The sequence below is a fragment of the Notamacropus eugenii genome, chromosome 6 (assembly GCF_028372415.1).
Source record: "Notamacropus eugenii isolate mMacEug1 chromosome 6, mMacEug1.pri_v2, whole genome shotgun sequence".
Taxonomy (NCBI): domain Eukaryota; kingdom Metazoa; phylum Chordata; class Mammalia; order Diprotodontia; family Macropodidae; genus Notamacropus; species Notamacropus eugenii.
Genome location: NC_092877.1, coordinates 701,029 through 702,490, shown reverse-complemented (window position 1 = coordinate 702,490; position 1,462 = coordinate 701,029). Strand labels below are relative to the sequence as shown.

Here is a 1,462-nt window from a genome sequence, read left to right as displayed (position 1 = left end):
TGTTTATTTGTTGAATTTATTCTGTATATAGCTTATTTATACATAAATGTTTACATATTTTCACTCCTTTTAGATTGTCTTTTTCATTTTTTCGTGTCTTCAGCACTTAGGACAGTACCTGGCATATAGGAAATAGCTAATAAATGCTTGTTAGACTGACCACTGATTGATATTGTAGTGATATTCTCTTTTCAATTTTGGACTATATGGCCATAGAGATCTCTTCCAACTGGACTAAAATGATGGTATTCTGTGATTTTCTCCAGTAGGAACCATGGGGAATGCTGACCGAAATGAGAGTGATGTCATCTTCATCCTTTTAGGGTTCTCTGATTACCCAGAGCTCCAGATCCCCTTGTTCCTGGTATTCCTGGTGATATATATGATTACTGTAGTGGGAAACTTGGGCATGATTGTCATCATCAGGATTAACCCCAAACTCCACACCCCCATGTACCTTTTCCTTAGTCACTTATCTTTATTAGATTTCTGTTACTCTACTGTAATTACACCCAAATTGTTACAAATCTTGCTTGTGGAAAACAGAAGTATCTCTTTTGCTTCCTGCATCACACAATATTCTTTTGCTACCATCTGTGTGGTCACAGAGGCCTTCTTACTAGCCGTGATGGCCTATGACCGCTTCGTGGCAATTTGCACTCCCTTGTTATATGTAGTGGTCATGTCCCAGAAACGCTGTGCCCTATTGCTGACAGCAGTGTACACATGGGTCATAATTTCTTCTAGCATATTCATCTACTCACTATTTATATTGTCATTTTCTGGGACCAATGTCATTAATAATTTTCTCTGTGAGTATTCTGCCATCCTTTCTGCCTCCATCTCTGATAAGCATGTTACAGAGACAATTCTTTTTATCCTTGCTAATTTTAACACAGTTTTCACTCTCATTATTGTACTTACATCCTATCTTTTTATTTTTGTCACTGTCCTGAGGACGCATTCAGCTAGTGGGAGATATAAAGCCTTCTCTACTTGTGCTTCCCACTTGACAGCTGTTACCATCTTCTTTGGAGTCATCTTCTTCCTCTACTGTGCTCCGAGCTCCAAAAGCTCATGGCTTCTAGTAAGAGTAATCACTGTGCTTTATACAATTGTGATTCCCATGCTGAACCCTTTAATTTACAGTTTAAGGAATAAAGATGTGAAAGAAACTATCAAGAAATTGACAGAAGGGCCAGCTAGATTACCCAGTGAATAGACTGTGTGGCCCTTGAGTCAGGAGACTCAGTTCAAATTTGGCCTCAGATATTTACTAGCCGTGTGACCTTGGGCAAGTCACTTACCGCTATTTTCCTCAGTTTTCTCATCTGTAAAATGAGCTGGAAAAGGAAATTGCAAACTACTCCAGTATCTTTGCCAAGAAAACCCAAATGCAGTCAAGAAGAGTCACAGATGACTCCTTAGCAAAAAAGAAAACAAAATATTCTCTCACGAAAAT

At 38.6% G+C, this 1,462-nt stretch overlaps 1 pseudogene; it reads left to right on the top strand.

Annotated features, from left to right (window-relative positions):
- The first annotated feature begins 239 nt into the window (after positions 1-239).
- LOC140511492 (olfactory receptor 5D13-like) lies at positions 240-1,222 on the top strand (annotated as a pseudogene).
- Positions 1,223-1,462: the final 240 nt, after the last annotated feature.